The sequence below is a fragment of the Podarcis muralis genome, chromosome 9 (genome assembly GCF_964188315.1).
Source record: "Podarcis muralis chromosome 9, rPodMur119.hap1.1, whole genome shotgun sequence".
Lineage (NCBI taxonomy): Eukaryota > Metazoa > Chordata > Lepidosauria > Squamata > Lacertidae > Podarcis > Podarcis muralis.
In genome coordinates, this window is record NC_135663.1 from 51,129,545 (window position 1) to 51,146,971 (window position 17,427).

General features: G+C 40.0%; 1 protein-coding gene across 2 annotated transcripts in view; it reads right to left on the bottom strand.

The window, feature by feature from the left end:
- Positions 1 to 17,427, bottom strand: part of ACSL1 (acyl-CoA synthetase long chain family member 1) — a 148,257-nt gene that overhangs the window by 84,926 nt on the left and 45,904 nt on the right. Inside the window, exon 2 of one of the 2 annotated variants that reach the window (XM_077934270.1) lies at positions 14,289 to 14,379. The exons of the other annotated variant lie outside the window; for it this stretch is intronic. The gene's annotated coding sequence lies outside the window, so the exon portion shown is untranslated. The remainder of the gene's footprint in view (positions 1 to 14,288; positions 14,380 to 17,427) is intronic. 2 annotated transcript variants of the gene reach the window in all.

A 17,427-nucleotide genomic window follows, 5' to 3' on the forward strand; every position in this document is an offset into this window, starting at 1 on the left:
AACCAGTCAGCCCTCCTCCGCTAGGTCTGATAGGCCAGGAGGGATGGGGTCAAGGGGGCATGTCACCATCACCTTGTCCACATCAGCTGATTGCATAAGGTGAAACTGACCCCACAAAATATCCTTAGTAGCAGCACTGGGTACTTAGTTGGAGTTGCAACAAGTTCAGGATTATTCTGAAATCAGGCAAACTTAACCTCAAAGTGTGTAGCCCGCTGGTCACATCTGGTCTTTGAGGGCTCCAGCGGTCCCTCCTCTACATTGGAATTCAGTAACCCCTAGACCATCTGCATACCCTCCAACATTTCTCCAATGAAAATAGGGACATCCTGCTAGCAGGCTACTACAGGATGCAATGCAAACTGAGCCCTTTTTGCAGCCTACACTGCCAAATAGTAGGCATGATTTTATGTTCTTACAAGTGTCCAATCTGCTTCAGAGTGATACTTGTGCCAGTTGCACTCCAGGAGCTGCTCAGGCTCCAAAACTTTGGAGAAGGATGGTAAGGGATGTCCGTGTCAACTGCCTGTTTTATCTCGCCATTCCATAGCAAGAACTTGGCTTTTGACAGGATCACCAGTTTCTCCACTGGAAAAAAAAAACCCTCAAAGAGCTACAGTTCCCAGAGTTCCCTGTGAAGAGGAATCAACTGTTAAAAAACTCTGGAAACAAGTTTCATGAGGGGAATAGGAGTCTCCTAACAACTCTCAGCACCATTAACAAAGTACAGTTCCCAATATACTTTGCAGGAAGCCGTGACAGTTCAAAGTGGTATCATAGTATTTTAAATGTACAGGGTGAATGTGGTCTTAGTTTTGCTTGGGTAGCAAGTCTTAGCTGCTATCCTGAGCTGCTGCTCTGTAATTCATAAATAAATAGAACTATAGAAGTTCCTCTGATTCCTGTATTAAGGTATACCTGCTACAATGTTTCCTCACAGAGTATGTTCTCTTTCCAAACCCACAGGATGCTATAAAACCAAACTCATTTCTTTATTTCTTTTTTATATACTCATTTATCTTGTGAGATCCCCTGAGCCTGCAGGCTGAGGTGAAGAACAGGCCAAGACAGACAACCTGACAAGAGCAAAATCATCATTATTTTATGATCAACAATAATTGAACGCCTTGAGGGGATCTTTGTATAGTCTGCAAAGATTGCTTTGACTTTGGACTGCCTGCCAAGATAACCAAAATAAACAGGAGCTCTTAGCACAGTGTTTACATTAGGTTTTCACCTTTTGCACATATTCTGTTCCAAGGATCTAACATTCACCAGACTGGAAAAAGAAAAGTCAACACATCCCATCTCATTAAAGTGCCCGTGGGGAAATTTACAAAAGCATTTTTGTATATCTAGCAGAAGCTCAGTTAGAAGTCTCTAGGAGATGACAGCAGCTAAAATCTGGATGAGATAAATCTCACTGAACTTAAAGTGCAATCCTATTTATGTTTACTCAGAAGCCAGTCCCAATGTATTCAACAGGGATTATGTGCATAAAAGCATTTATACTCTACAGGGCCACAGCCAGAGTGGTTCATAACAGACAAATATATTGGATCATAAATTATTTTGAATTGTGGGAGAGGCATTGATTTATATGTTTTAAAAATATAGATGCAGTACAAAGATTAAGAAGGCTAATAGCAGAGAGTATTTGGAAGCCAAAGAAAGGGATGTGTCTTGCATTAGGTCAAGGAACCTGCTGCAGGCCAGGAAAATGTAAGGAAAAAAGAAAGGATTATTTTTCCTAATTATTTCTAGATTTAATCTACGGATAGGGTTCAAGGAGGCACTTTGCATGCCCTTCAGGACATCTGAGGTCCCACTCTTGGAGCATATAGCCTCCATTTTCCCTCAGAAAGTTACTTAGTGAAAATTGAAAACCAAGGTACAGGCTGATGGAGGGTTGCTGGGAAAAATATATAAGAACTTTTTACCTAAGTCTGATAAGGCTTGATTCCCAGCGGTATAAGTTAAATAAGTTAAATATGATATTTCAATGCTAAAAACCCTGGTTGAGGTATCTTAGGTTCTGTGAAACAACTGAGTAACAACTGTGCCTGAGAGACTTCTCCCTCCTCACTAGGTTGAATTTTTGGAACTGCCCAGTGTTGAAACTTTCTTGCCCTTTTTTTCCTTTTTTCTTTTTTGTGGAAGGGATAAACGAAATAACATAGACAATTACAGTCAATTTGGAATTTAAAATTTTGAATACATTTGGAATTACAAGCTGATTCTGCTCTTAATTTTCGTCACTATACTTTGGACTTTATTTGGAACTATAAATCAGAGTACTGCTTAACCAACGCTTTGGAAGGATTAGTCCGAATAGGGACAAGAAGAATACAGACAGAGTCGACAGACAACTAACCCCCATCAAATTTTAGGGGGGAAAGGACAATACTCAACGGCACAATTTTGTGGGTGAAGGGCGAAAGAAGCTGTGATTTATAATTCTTTCTTTTAAGTCGTATCCTCTATCTTTGGTGGTTATTCTAATTATAATTAATAGTAATTGTAAGTGTAAGTGTACAGAAAATATTCGGTGTAAATATCTGATAATCCGATATTGAAGAAAATGTCGCATACACAGAAAAAAGGGGTAGAGGGGGGGACCCCAGTAGAGAGAAGAGCTTCAAAGCAAGAAACAGATTTTAGAACAGAAATATTAAAGATGTTCGCAGAAATAAAACAAAGTGAGAAAAATCTGGAGACAAAATTAGAACAGGTAGATAACAAAATTGGGAAAATGGATAAAAAGATTGAGGAGACAGTCAGTGAGTTGAAAGGACAGATTAAAGAGGTTTCAAGGAGAGTGGATGAGGGTCTAAAGAAGACAAAGCAGGAAATGAAAGAGATGAAGCGGGAAGAAGAGAAGATGAGAAATGAGATTGCAGACTTAAATAAAATACAGGAAGAAATAAAAGATTCTATTGCAATGAACGAACTGAAACAGAGAGAAGTTAATTTAAGACTGAGGCAAGTACCGGAAATACAAAATGAAAATATAAAAGAAAGACTGATAAAGGAAATTGCACAGTGGATGGAGCTATCGGAGGAAGAAATGGCAAAGACAATACAAAATGCATATAGAATGAAAATTAAACCAAGTAGGCTAAAGAAATTCCCGGGCGACTGTTTAGTTACATTTAAAGATAGAGAGATGAGAAACCTGATTTTGCAAAGAAACAGAGAGAAGAGATTATTTATTGACGGGAATTACATAATCATATTCAAAGATATTCCGATAAGGTTGCTGAAACGAAGAGAAGCTTATAAATCACTGGTGCAATTGCTTAAGAAAAACAAGATTGATTTCAGATGGGAATTTCCGGAAGGAGTCTCATTCTTCTATAAAGGAGTAAAAAGAAGACTGATAAGCCCTGAGGAAATAGGAAAATTTACAAGAAGATATAAAGAATTACAACAAGGAGAGGAAGAGGCTAAAGGAGCAGAAGGAGGATCAAGATTGAGGGAAGAATTTGAATCAGGGGAAGAAGAAGAACAGACCGGGAGAGAATCAGAAGAAGAACAAGAAGAAGAAGAAGGAGAAGAGACAGAAAGATTATAAGGCCAAAACTTAAATTTAAATAATGGTAAGAAGAATGACGCTAAAATTATGGAATTGGAACATTAATGGAATGAATGATAAGAAGAAACGGAATGGAATTGAACGTATTCTAAAAAAGAAGAATTTGGACATTATATGCCTCCAAGAAACGCACGTGGCCAAAAAACATAGGAAAATCCTTATTAACAAGAGGTTAGGGAATGAATTTATATCCTCGGATAAAGAGAAAAAAAGAGGTGTTGTACTATATATTAAAGATAAAATTGAATCTCGCCAATTATTTAAGGATGAAGAAGGAAGAATAATAGCGGCTCAAATTAAATGGCAAGGCGAAGAATTGATAATAGTTGGGGTCTACGCACCAAACGGGAATAAGACAGAATTTTTTAGATTAATGGAAGAGAAACTATTTGAATACTTGGACCAAAAAATTATAATAATGGGAGATATGAATGGCGTGGTCTCAACAGAAATGGACAGATTAAGGAAATCAAAGAACAAAGAAGGGAAGTTACCTAAGACATTTTTCATGATGACCAAGAACTGTAACTTAATTGATATATGGAGATTGAGGCACCCTCTGGAGAAACAATTTACATACCACTCAGAACCGAATCAATCAATGTCAAGAATAGACCAAATATGGATATTGAACGAATTGACACCAAGAATCCAAAAAATTGAAATACAGGCCAAAGTCATCTCAGACCACAACCCAATAGAAATGGAGCTAAAAGGTTACGAAGAGCGAACTTTTAGATGGAGGTTGAATGATAATCTATGGGACGACCAAAAATTCGTTGGAAAAATACAGAAAAAACTGACTGAATATTTCTTGGACAACTTAGATAAAGGGACAAAAATAAGTGTGGTGTGGGACGCAAGCAAGGCAGTAATGAGGGGCCTACTTATACAGCAAAATGTGTGGGGGAAAAACAATAAAGAAAAAAAGTCAAAAGAGATCCTGAGACAGATTATGAATAATGAACAAAAACTGATTAAAAAACCCAATAATGAGAAGATAAAACAGGAAATAAAGACTCTCCAAACTCAATTTGCAATGTTAATAAATAAAGAGGTTGAATGGAATATAAAAAGGCTAAGACAGAAGAATTTTGAGTTCGCTAATAAATCAGGAAAATGGCTTGCCTGGCAGGTAAAAAGGAGGAAAGAACAAAATACAATTAGTAAAATTCAAATAAATGGAGAAGAAACAACAGACCCGAAAGAAATTAGGAGGGGATTTGTGAACTTCTATAAGCAATTATATAGGAATAAAGAAAGGAACAACAAGAAAAAAATAGAAAGATATTTAAAAGAAAAAATGGTGAGGAAGATCCCGACAGACCAAAAAGAACAGCTAAACGCCCCAATATATAGAGAAGAGGTAGAAGAAGTGATAAAAGAACTGAAAAGAGGGAAAGCACCGGGCCCAGACGGGTTTACATCAAGCTATTACAAAGAAATGAAAGATGCGCTGATGACCCCACTGATAGAAGTAATGAACAACATCTTAAAAGAAAGGGACATTCCAGAGACTTGGAAAGAAGCATTCATAACAATAATTCCAAAACAAGATTCGGACCTAACACAAGTTAAGAACTATAGACCTATCTCTTTACTAAATACTGATTATAAGATTTTTGCGGGAATCCTTGCTAAAAGATTAAAAAAGATACTTACAAAAATTATACACAAAGACCAAGCGGGTTTCCTACCGGGCAGACAAATAAGAAATAATACAAGAAATATAGTTAATATGATTGAATATCTGTCCGATAGGTGCGATAAACCAGCAAGTCTAATTTTTGTGGACGCGGAGAAAGCTTTCGATAACGTGGTTTGGGATTTCATGTTGAAAAATTTGGAGGTTATGGAGGTGGGCCAAGAATTTCTTAATGGTATAAAGGCAATTTATACAGAGCAGAAAGCAAGACTGATAGTTAATAACGTTATCACTGAAGATATAGAAATATCTAAAGGAACAAGACAGGGGTGCCCGCTTTCGCCACTGCTATTCATAGTGGTCCTGGAAGTCCTACTAAATGCAATAAGACAAAATAAGCAAATTAAAGGGGTAACTTTAGGTTTAAATGAGTATAAAGTCAAAGCCTACGCAGATGATGTGGTTCTGACGGTGGAAGAACCTATAGAAAGTATAAAGGGGATTTTGGAGGAGATGGAAAAATTTGGAAATATAGCAGGATTTAAATTGAATAAGAGAAAGACCAAAATGATTGTTAAAAATTTGGATCAAGATAAGATTGAGCTATTACAACAACGAACGGAGATCAAGGTGGTAAAAAAGGTCAAATATTTGGGAATCTGGCTCTCTAATAAGAATATTGATTTATACCAAAATAATTACACCCCAGTCTGGAACGGAATAAAAAAGGATTTGGAGGTTTGGGCTAGATTGAAATTATCATTCTGGGGTAGAATATCTATGGTCAAAATGATGGTGCTTCCTAAGTTGTTATTTTTATTTCAAACGATACCCATAATAAAAGGGACAAAAGATTTTAAAGAATGGCAAAAAGTGATCTCAAGATATGTCTGGGAAGGGAAGAAGCCCAGAATTAAATATAAGTTATTAACAGACGCAAAGGAAAGAGGTGGCTTCGCCCTACCAGACATGAGATTGTATTATGAGGCAGCATGTTTGTGCTGGTTAAAAGAATGGGTAAAGTTAGAAAACAAAGAATTATTAGATTTGGAAGGGTTCAATAACAAATTCGGGTGGCACGCGTACCTATGGTGCGATAAAAAGAGGGTGCACAAGGGATTTGGTAATCACATATTCAGAGGTTCATTAATAGAGGTTTGGGAAAGATATAAAAACATATTGGAGCCAAAAACCCCACATTGGCTATCCCCGTTGGAGATAATGGGTGTAAAGAAAATTAATATGAGAGAAAAGTGGGGAAAGTATGGAGAGATGGTTACCAATGAAGGTGGGAAGTGGAAAGTTAAACCGTACGACCAGGTTAAAATGTTTACATATGATTGGCTGCACTACTTCCAGATAAACGAAATGTTTAAAAAAGAGGTGAAGGAAAGGGGTTATGAAGAAAAAGAATCAGTTTTCCAAAAAGATATAATAAATAATGAATGCAAAAATCTGTCAAAAATGTATAAAATACTGTTGGAGTGGAACACAAAGGACGAGGAAGTGAAATCGGTGATGGTACAGTGGGCAAGGGATTTCGGATACAATATTCAGCTTGAGGACTGGGAAAAGTTGTGGAGAGTGAACATAAAATTTACGGCATGTACGTTATTGAAAGAAAATATGATGAAAATGTTTTACAGGTGGTATATGTCACCTGTAAAATTGGCAAAGATGTACAAGGTAGACAACAAATGCTGGAAATGTAAATATAAAGAAGGGACACTGTACCATCAGTGGTGGGAGTGTAAGAAAGTAAAAGGCTTTTGGGAAGAGGTTTACAATGAAATGAAAAAGATGTTAAGATACACCTTTGTGAAAAGACCAGAAGCCTTTTCACTAGGCATTGTAGGAAAGGATATCAGGAAAAAGGACTGTAAACTTTTCCAGTACGCGGTAACGGCAGCCAGAATAGTGTTAGCCCAGCAGTGGAAGCAGGAAGAAGTCCCAACGGTAGAAGAGTGGAGAGCAAAGCTGATAGAATATGCGGAACTGGATAAATTAACCGGGAAAATTAGATATACTAAAGATCAAAAGTTTATTGAGGACTGGAAGAAATTTGTGGGTTATCTGGAAAACAACTGTGCTGTAAATACAACGCTAGTGGGGTTTAAAGAGGCACTGTAAAGATTCAATAAGTATTGTTTATTTGAAATAATATTGGAATGGGAAAACAAATGGCAATATTAGAGAATGGAATGTGTACTAAAGATATGACTACAAACGTTTGTCAGTGACGTTGAAGGAAGTCCAAAATGGATAAGATTTGTTGTAATATGGACAAAATGTACAACTAGTTGGAAATCAATAAAATTTTAAAATGCAAAAAGAAAAGAAAAAAAGAAAAAAGAAAGTTACTTCCAAAACTTAAGAAATCCACAGCAGGGCAAATGGGAAATCAAGCCAATCCCTGCCATTGCTGTTTGTTGTGATTCAGCTTTAAAGAGCGGTTTTTTTGCAAGAAAAGCTCTGGGGCAAATTAAAAAAAGAGTGCTTGAAGACGGAGCTTTAAAACGCAGACTTGTGCCTGGAAAGAGCAGGCAAAAGTTAAGTGTGGATAAGTCCTTAGCTTCGGACATAAAAACATCAGTATCAACACTCCCTCTACAGCTAGTAATGAAAACAACAGTACGATGACCTTAACAAAGAGTACTAAATAACCAGGTTGTGCTATCAGTAATTAGAGAAGTAACTAGAGCCAGTCTTTTAAACTTGATTCTCAAGTTCCAAGAAAGGTGATTATGTCACATAAATGAGTCCCATAAATCTTCTTTCGACCGTGTTTACCAATCAGGGTTTCTTTTCTTCCTGGTCATAACCTAGTTCCCATAGATTGGGAAGAGACTGCACACCTCGATTACAGATGTGTTGTTTTCTAAGGGCAAGCCGAGAAAGTATTATCAATACCCACATTCACACATTGAGAAATATCAGCAGGAAACATTTCACAGCAGCTGGCAGGTATTCAAACCACAAACATTCCTTTTAGGACTATTATCCCCTGCTTCCAAAGACCAAAACAAACAAACAAACAAACAAACAAACAAACAAACAAACAGGTGGGGTATTTGGGAGCATCACAGCATCGGATTTAGGTGCGGGCAGTGCTTTCCCCCCCTCTAAATAAATATTTAGGGGTACTCTCATTTTCCCACTCATATTGAAATACTGCCCCTCAATGAGGCCAAACATAGATTCACAAAATGTTTAGGGGTATACGTACCCCTGTGTCCCCCCCCCCCCCCAGAAAAAAGCACTGGGTGTGGGCACAAAACAACAACAATTTATATTTTTGTAATAATGTAAAGTTTCAGTGAGCCTATTGAGAAAACCCGTAAAAATGCAACTATGTCAAAAGGAATTATTGTGAAAATGAGAAATATTGGGAGGGGGCGTACCAGATTTTGTCCATAGCTTAGCTCCTGGCAGTACAGCAGCAGCTGGACCAGGGGAGAAGCCGGACAGCCACAATTTTCTCCCTGTGCACCAACACATAGTGTGTTTATCATTAAACCATAGTTAAGCTTATGCTTAACTTGGGACACAGGTGGCACTGTGGGTTAAACCACAGAGCCTAGGACTTGCCGATCAGAAGGTCGGCAGTTCGAATCCCTGCAACGGGGTGAGCTCCCGTTGCTCGGTCCCAGCTCCTGCCAACCTAGCAGTTCGAAAGCACAAAGTGCAAGTAGATAAATAGGTACTGCTCCAGCGGGAAGGTAAACGGCATTTCCGTGCGCTGCTCTGGTTCGCCAGAAGCGGCTTAGTCATGCTGGCCACATGACCCGGAAGCTGTACACCGGCTCCCTTGGCCAATAAAGCAATAAACCCCAGAGTCGGTCACAACTGGACCTAATGGTCAGGGGTCCCTTTACCCTTTACCTTTAAGCTTATGCTATTAGAGTACCCATCCAAAAATTATAGTGCCAGTTCTTCAAAACAAACATAGCCTGAGTTTACATTCCATCTGAACATGGTTTGAAAATAGCTTTCTGTTAATACTAGGCAGAATAACAAATGGTCCTGCCGTGTCACGGAAATTCCTAATCTTGCATGTTGGGTAAGGTGGGCCAGAAGCATTTATTGACCAGAAGCAATGCTCTGTCTATCCACCTAAAATTATGGCCCAATCATTTCATCTAGTGACAGTTCAGTATTGCTAATTATCCCTTCGCTGACAGGAATTCAGATAAACTGGAAGGCAAATTAAATCAGGCACACTGTCAGGATGAGTCACCTCTTTTGGAAAGAGAAATTAGTTTTGTCTTGTCACAAGCTATCAGGAACACCTAGGAAGTCATCTCTCCAGCCGACTGCTTAGGATAACCCCTTCAGTAATTTGAAAAGCAGTGGGTTTTTTTGCAACACAGGCTTCCAGATGGAGGTGTTTTCAACTGTCAAGCATGCTGATTCAGCATGTACTGATAACCAGTAGTGTGGACTATAAACTGGAGACTAGTACAAGGGCTGTGGTGTAGACTCATCTTCCTATGCTAGTTGGTACCTCCTCAAGATGTTCTTTTCATTTCTTGTTTAGTGCCACAGGCTGCAGTGAAGAGCGTTTTCCTGCCTGAGGCAAATGCCTATTTGTTCTCTCTCACACCCCCCATTCGTTGTTCAGAAGCTGAGTGGACTGGCAGATGAATCTTACTGGTGACAGTGTGAATAATTGTGTGCAGTGCTTTTTTCCCTGGGGGTATTCATGGGTACACAGTACACTGTGGGCACTAGGGAAGACCTCTGTGGGTACCTGCAGGCATCATGTTGGCAACACCGGTTCTGAAACATACAAAGGCCTATGTGGTTCGTGAATGAGGTATTTTAACTATGGGGCAGCCCACTCCCCCTTATTCCACCCTTCATCCTAAAGTCGCAGGGCAGGTCACTTTTAAAGGTATTTTTACCTTTAAAACGGCTTAAAATACACCCACTAAAGAGGAATGGGTAGTCAAATTGTGCAAGTACTTGGAGCTCGCAAAGCTGACAGATGCAATAAGAGATAAAAATTGGTGAAAGAAGAATGGGAATGTTTAAATAATTATTTAGGGGACAAGGGCTCAGCAAGAAAGATCTGGCTATGTTTAGAATGATAGCGCATAGAGAAATGTTCCCTGATACCAAGATGAGGGATTCCTTTGGAATGCAGATAGAGATAATTGATAAGAATAATGATCTGTTGTGAGCTTGACGGAAGTGTACAATAGATGAGCTTTCCTGCGTTGGCTCATCTTCCTTTTTCTTTTTCTTTCCCCCCCTATTTTTCTTTTTTCTTTTCTTTTATCTTTCCCATAGTTGCTTATGTTCTGTGTCATGTACTTCAATATATTTTTTGTAGTTTTTTTTAGTTGTTTTTTTCATTACTATTAAGGAATTTTCCTTTGTGATTTTGGTTGTCTATATTTATATGTACCTGTTTAAAGCAAAAAAAAAAACCCTTAAAAAACAGCTTAAAACAAATTACAATCACAAACATGGAGAGGGTCCTAAAACGATAATCTCAAGGGTCAAAGGCCAGGGTAAAGAGGGTAAATGACTTTGCAAACAACTGCATGGTAAAATCAAGTTGATTTCCTCCTTAATTCACTCCAAGAGTTAATGGGTAAGTCATAACATTTCAATGTTACGTAGAACTACACTTGATTCTTCACCACAGCAGTGGGAAAAGAGCTATGATTTCTCACCTGATGTGCTCTGTTTGAATGGTTGTTTGCTTTAGGTTGGGTAAAGTGTTAATGTACTTTTGTAAAAGTCTAGCTGAGTAAATTACTAGACCCATTAGTGCAGGAATTTACCTTTCTAACACAGGCCTGCAGTGGAGAGTTGCCAGTTACTGAGAACAAAAGCAGCTGCCACCACCCCAGTTAAAAACCATTTATATGCATACTATTCACTTCACATTCTTCTATGCATTTATTTCAGGCCTTGGAGTGAAATAGCTCAGTTTCACAAAGGTCACTGAATTAGTCTAAAAGTCTCCAAACACTTACTGAAAGTAGTTCCCATAATTTATGAGTGAAGTGAACATGTAATAAGTTTATTTTGGGGTAGATTTCTAGTTCATCATCTTCAAGTTTCTTAACAATTGTTGGGAAAAATAAATGAAATGGTTCACATTCCACTGTGTTCATTTTTGGATGCTCCCTTAGCCTTCGTGTAGGGACGCGGGTGGCGCTGTGGGTAAAACCTCAGTGCCTAGGACTTGCCGATCGTATGGTCGGCGGTTCGAATCCCCACGGCGGGGTGAGCTCCCGTCTTTCGGTCCCAGCTCCTGCCCACCTAGCAGTTCGAAAGCACCCCCAAGTGCAAGTAGATAAATAGATACCACTTTATAGCGGGAAGGTAAACGGCATTTCCGTGTGCTTCGCTGGTGCTAGCTCGCCAGAGCAGCTTCGTCACGCTGGCCATGTGACCCAGAAGTGTCTCCGGACAGCGCTGGCCCCCGGCCTCTTAAGTGAGATGGGTGCACAACCCTAGAGTCGGACACAACTGGCCCGTATGGGCAGGGGTACCTTTACCTTTACCTTAGCCTTCGTAACTATATTTTATACTTCAGCACAGCTGCTTGTAACATTCTGAATGCTGAAAAAACATTGCCAAAGATCATTTGGCTGAACTTGAACTGAATGTGATCCAAACTAGTCCGCTTCTTAAAGGGTTGACTATGAACTGTAATTAGTTCCTTCTAGGATATGCTGAACTTGAAGTAGAACCAATTCCTCTTAAAAATGAACATTTGAAGCTCTGATTTATTTTCTGTGCTGAGTTGCTTTATATTGTATTATACTGCTGCTGCTACTACTACTACTACTACTACTACAACTACTACTAGTAATTGTTATTTTATTACCCGCCCTTCACCCTAGGTTTACAGGGGAGGTTACAGGGCCGGCTCATCTATGAGGCAAGGTGAAGTGAGCGCCTCAGGTGGCAGGATCCACAGGGACAGGATATCTGGCTTTTAAGGAATGCATTGGCCACTGCTGGAGTGTGCTGCTTGGAGGCCAGATATGCCTGTTCCTCAGCAGCCCCCCTCAGTACTGCCCCCACAGCAGCCTCTCTGTGAATAGGAGGCACTGCTGGTCTCCTTCCGCCCCTAGGAAGCAAATGGCGGGGGCTGCCCTGGGCTCTGCACCCATCTGGCATGATTCAGAGCAGCCCTCCCCCCTGCAACAACCCTTGATTCCCACATCAACCATTGGGTAAGGTTGATTTGATTCCCCTCCTTGTTACCAATATAGATCTTTATTCCCCACTTGTTCCTGATGTGGATCTTCATTCACCCCTTCTTCCCGCCAGCTTCTGGTTCGCCTCAGGTACCAAAATGTCTTAGGGGCCGCACTCTTGTAGGTTACAACATCAAAATGCAATATATATATTTTTTTAAAGTTTAGGACAACTTACATAATTAAATTGGGTCTCAAAAACATATCCCGCTTTTCCACTGGAGTCCTCCAAGCAGCTAACCATGTGGATAAGACACACCAAGTACCACACGCTCACAAAACAATGCCCGCCATCCCACCGAGGGAGGAGAAGACAGCACCAGAGGTTTCTTCCCACAGGGCAGTTGCTCCAAGTTGGCTCTGTGGGGTCAGGAAGGGGGCAGTTTACTCCTACCCTGGGCAGAGCAAGGAGAGTCCAACTAGAGTAGGCCCTAATATTATCTTTTTGTACTGATAAAGGTAAAGGTAAAGGTACCCCTGCCCGTACGGGCCAGTCTTGACAGACTCTAGGGTTGTGTGCCCATCTCACTCAAGAGTCCAGGGGCCAGCACTGTCCGGAGACACTTCCGGGTCACGTGGCCAGCATGACATTGCTGCTCTGGCGAGCCGCGGGGATTCGAACCGCCGACCTTTCAATCGGCAAGCCCTAGGCGCTGAGGCTTTTACCCACAGCGCCACCCACGTCCCTTTGTACTGATACATATATACAAAATATGCACAGATGTGCACAAAAAGTATAAAACAAAAAACAAAGAACATAAATAATAATATAAAGAACAAAAATAAAATAAAATAAATAAAAGAAAAAGAATAAAAGAAAATCAAAATAAATCAAATAAAAGTAATAAATGAAATCAAAATCAAAATAAGAAAACGAAAAAAAAAAAAAACAATTCACTAATCCTCTGCCTAATCTCCACCAACCGCCACTAACTCCTCTCTCCTCCACTCGCCTTACTACTAACCCACAATGGCCGCCTGCAAGTCAGTGGCTTTTAAAGGTGAAGCAAGAGATGTCACAAAGGAGGGCGGGTCCTTGTCACCGTGGCAACCCCCGCACCAGGACCTGGCCCCTCCTGAGTGGTGATGCTCCTCTGTCAGAACTCAGAGGCACCTGCTGTTCCGCCTGCAGCTGGGCTGCATCTTCATTTCACATCCTTCTTCCGGCAGCCCCATTCCCAAAGGGAGACCATCCCCACATCCTTCAAGGCAGGCTAGGCATCTCCATAGCGCAGTATTTTGCAGCCCCATTTTGCGATCTTTTGGTTGACCTTATAATAGATATATTGCCCAAATATGTATCTTTACGTATTCTCTTCTGATCTTCTGATATCCCTTCAGAACCTAGGCATGATTTAAAACTGTTGAGGCCCCTTCAGGTCTAGGTTGTTGTTGTTTGTTTTGTAACCCTCTAATTCAGGGGTAGCCAATACTGTGCCTTCCAGATGATGTTGGATTCCCCACTCCCATCGTCCCCAGCCAAGATAGCCAATGGTCCAATCATAAGAGTTGTAGTCCATTGTCACCTGAAGAATGTCTTGTTGATTACCTGTGTTCCAATTTCTTTAAAACATCCTTTCAGTCCGTAAGAGAGGACTTCCTTAAGCACCTGTTGTCATCCCTGTAGTCTTTCCTTTTGTGTGTGTGAAGGAATCTGGTGCTGGTGTATTGATTTAATTTTATTATTTTTTAAATGCATTCTGTGTTCTCATTTTGTATTTTTATGTTGTGAATCACCTCGTGATCTTCAGATGAAGGGGGGCATACAAATTTAATTAACAATAATAGTAATAATAATAATGATACACAGTAGCAATCCACTCACAAAATTGAAATGCAGCTTGCTTCTGTTTCCCTTGGGATGTGTGGAAGAGACTTTGGGAACTTAAAGTTTTTGACATTACCTTTGTGGCAACCTGGGGAAGAAGCATAGACAGAGCGCAACTATGTAATCCACACTGAAATGGTTTCGCAAATTGCACAGAGGAAGAGCACTTTACTTGCAGAATTAAGGTAGGAGTAAATTGCTGTATTTCAAAAAGGGAAAAAAAGAAGAAACATAGGTATACAACGGATCACTATATTATACTCAAATAGTTTTAAAAAAACAAGACTGGTAATGCTATTTTCATCCTATCCTTCCTTCTCACTGTACTTTCTCCCTTGTGAATTACAGAAAGACCTGTCTACTTTGCTCATTTCTTTGTAAGTTTGAAGCCTCTTCTTTTTATTACATCTGTGGTAGAGCTTTTCAAAATGTGGTTTTGTAATCCCTATTGTGTCCCGGGTCAGGCAAGTTAAAGGACATTCGGATATATCTCAGGAGATTGTCCACATTGTACATTTCTTGACCAGTCGCTTACACAATCCAAGCTACAAGTCGTTTTGCAAATTGTCTGGAGCACTTGCAACACGGAGGAAATAATGCCAAAATAATGCCTCTTGCTAAATGTTATATATCCATCCATTTCTGTCCTGGCAGATGCCTTTGTAGAGCACTTAAGGCCACTCTATCTGTCAGATCTGTTAGCAGCCATTCTAAAGGAAGCACGTTTGAAATCAAATTCATTAAAATGAGAACAGGATTGATAGATTTGAGCCTGTGGTCCATTTTATTTTGAGGGGTTTTTGTGTGTGGAGGTGGTGCTAATGGTACACTGAATGTGTACAATTCTGTTTGAGGCAAGATTATATATCAGTGTGAAACAGCAAAAACAACAACAACTGTCTAATATGCTTAAAACTTTTCCATTACCATTTGATCCATTCCTATGTCTCCTTACCTGAGAAGAAGTATCCTTGAACTTTTTTGGCCTTACTTTTGAATAGACGTATCTAGGATTTCTCCATAATTTTAAAAAGTCCTATAGCATCTAATTTGATGACAATTTAAGTGTCAAGTTCCAAAATTGTTCTCAGTTATTCCATGGTGCTTCTACATTCATTGGCATGCTGGAAGGTGGGAGTATACTTACTGAAAAATTGAGTTGTTTGCTGCAACTGAAAATTGCATTGCAAAAAGAATTTGGGAAGAATACAAGGGTGCTGGTAGTACATTTCGTGGCTTATCATCCTAGATAGACTATTTGATAGTTCCTCTTCCACTGAAATGTTTACTTTTATGCAAAATATTTGTGTGTCATCTTTCCTACAAAAATATGTTTGTGTTAGTATATAAAAATCAATAATAAAAGCTTTCCTAGAGGATTTTAAATTATTTATTACTTCTGTCTTTTCCCCCAGGAAGAGAGGCTCATATGCATAAACAAGAATCTGTTTATAATACAGATTGCCTTGCTGGGTGCAATCCATATTCTCTCGGTTATGAAGCCAGCTGCATTCCACTGAAGGCAACTGTTTAAAATGCTATTAATAATAATTAGGTATGTTCTCTCACCACTTGGGGGCAGCAGCCAACCCCAAATATAAAGTTCCACCATCAGATATACTTCCTGTAAATTGCCTGTGATGCTCAAAACTGTATGTTTCCTTTTTACAAAAGGAAAGGCAAATTAACCTCTCTTTGTATTTGCAGGACTTTTCTTTTTTTGTTATGCATTAAATATCTGTGTTCAACAGGGGAAAGTATGTTAGACCGCACACATTTCCTACAAATAGTTATACTAAATGTGTGTGTGCGCGTGCACACACAGAGGTGGGTGCATAATAGTACTCATATACTAAATGTCTGTTGCTTTTTAACCAATTAATTAATCAGCTAAACAATGCAGTATTGGAATGCAGATCATATTTAATTAAATGCAGGTGGCGCTGTGGTGTAAACCACTGAGCCTCTTGGGCTTCCGATCAGAAGGTTGACAGTTCGAATCTGTACAACGGGATGAGCTCCCATTGCTCTGTCCCAGCTTCTGCCAGCCTAGCAGTTTGAAAGCATACCAGTGTGAGTAGCTAAATAGGTACCACTGTGGCGGGAAGGTAAATGGCATTTCTGTGCGCTCTGACACTCATCATGGTGTCCCATTTCGCCAGAAGCAGTTCAGTCATGCTGGCCACATGACCCTGAAAGCTGTCTGTGGACAAATGCCAGCTCCCTCAGCCTGAAACAGTGGCGTAGCGTGGGTTGTCAGCACCCGGGGCAAGGCAAGTAATTTGCGCCCCCTAACCCATGGATTTGCGCCCCCTAACCTGTGGATTTGCCCTAACCCCAGATGTTGCGCCCGGTGCGGCCGGCCCCCCCTGCACCCCCCACGCTACACCACTGGCCTGAAAAGTGAGGCGAGAGCTGTACCCCATAGTCACCTTTGACTGGACTTAACTGTCCAGGGGTGATTTACCTTTACCTTATATTTAATTATTATGACTGCAATACTGTGCATAATTATAATTTCTCAGTAGTACAATCTTATTTGTGTTTATCCAGAAGTCTTACTGAGTTCAGCGGGGCTTACTCCCAGATAAGAGTGCATTGGATCGCAGCCCCTAACCCCAGTAACTTCAATGGAATTTAAACGGAACTGAATTCAGGATCATAACAGCTTCCATTTGATAGAACTATTTGTTATTTGGAGAATCTTCTCACAGGCCAGTCTTATCCTCTGTTGTGGGATATGCAAGTGGGAGAGAATCTCTAGCTCATCATTCTTGAGCTGGCTGATACAGCATCACTTTGCATTATTGACAGCTCTGCAGTCCTGATGTGGCATCAGCACAAAGGACCTAAATGATGATCCATCTGCAGCGATGCAGCTGCAAGGATATGATATATGACACGTGGTCTTAAGTCAAGGAATGGCAGTTGTGACATTAGTCAGCATCTTATCCGCAAGTGCAAATTCTGAACATTGCAGCAGTTAAAGGCTGTGGTTAAAAACAACAAAACAAAACCCAACTACCTACATAGGAATACAGGAAACTTCATATTACCAATTCAGACTATCTAGCCCAGGATTCTAGATTCAGGTAGGTAGCCATGTTGGTCTGACGCAGTCGAAATATATATAAAA